This window comes from Chrysochloris asiatica, unplaced genomic scaffold (assembly GCF_000296735.1).
Source record: "Chrysochloris asiatica unplaced genomic scaffold, ChrAsi1.0 scaffold00056, whole genome shotgun sequence".
NCBI lineage: Eukaryota > Metazoa > Chordata > Mammalia > Afrosoricida > Chrysochloridae > Chrysochloris > Chrysochloris asiatica.
The window spans coordinates 2269506-2270518 of NW_006408574.1; the positions used below are offsets into that span (position 1 = coordinate 2269506).

At 44.6% G+C, this 1013-nt stretch overlaps 1 protein-coding gene across 1 annotated transcript in view; it reads right to left on the reverse strand.

The window, feature by feature from the left end:
- The window catches only part of LOC102833779, a 76983-nt gene that overhangs the window by 59713 nt on the left and 16257 nt on the right, over positions 1 to 1013 (reverse strand). The window lies entirely within an intron of this gene.

Here is a 1013-nt window from a genome sequence, read left to right on the forward strand (position 1 = left end):
TCTAGTCTCATGATCATCCTGGGGATCCCTGACACCTCTCCTCTGTGTGGCATTTCCCGTTTACTTCCCATCATTCCCTCTTTCTAAATTTATACCTTTGTTTTGGTGGGGCACATCCTTCCCGGGCCTCATGGAAAGGATGCATGGCCGCTAACTTTCTCCCCCGAACTTCCATGCCTGAACATGTCTTCATTCCACTTTCATATGCAATTGTTTGGATGGTTAGTTTGGCTGGGTATAGAACTCCAAGTTGGAAATCATTTTCCTTCAGATTTCTGAAGCCATTGCCACATTAACTTCTAACTCAGGGTATTGTTTTTAAGAACTCCAAAGTATACTAGACTGAATATACTAGGGATAGCCCGAAGACCTGCCGAATGATCATGTTTGTTTTAAAGGTAGACCAGTTTACAATTTGTCAAGATCACATGGATTGCATTGAAAGTCAGTAACGGGCATCTCTAAAACGTTCAGTGGTGGAGACTCTGCAGGCAAGAGAACTTGGCTCGCTGACAGCAGTGGGGATGGTGGTGGTGTTGGGTGTTGTTGAATCAATGTGACTCATAATGAGCTGCCTGTGCTTTGCCACCCTCACAATCATTGTCATGTTTCAGCGTACTGCTGTAGCCTCTGTGTCAGCTGGTCTTGCTGAGGGTCTTCCTTTTTTTGCTTACCCTCTTCTTTACCAAGCATGATGGCTTTCTCCGGGGACAGGTCCCTCCTGGTAACATGACCAAAGTATATGGATGAAGTCCTGCCATCCTTGCTTCTAAGGAGAATTCTGGGAGATGAAAAGATCCCCAAATAACACAAACTAAGGGTTCCTTAACCACCAAAACCCAAGAGATTTAAAATATCATCATTAATGGTAGGGTCAAAATGGCCACTAAAGGGCCCTGGCCCACAGAGAGTTCTTGAGATGGTTCTAGAATGTGGTGTGTATCCAGGATATAGATGGACAGCTATCAAGGACACAATTCATCTTGTACCAACAGAGCATGCTAAGGATGGAA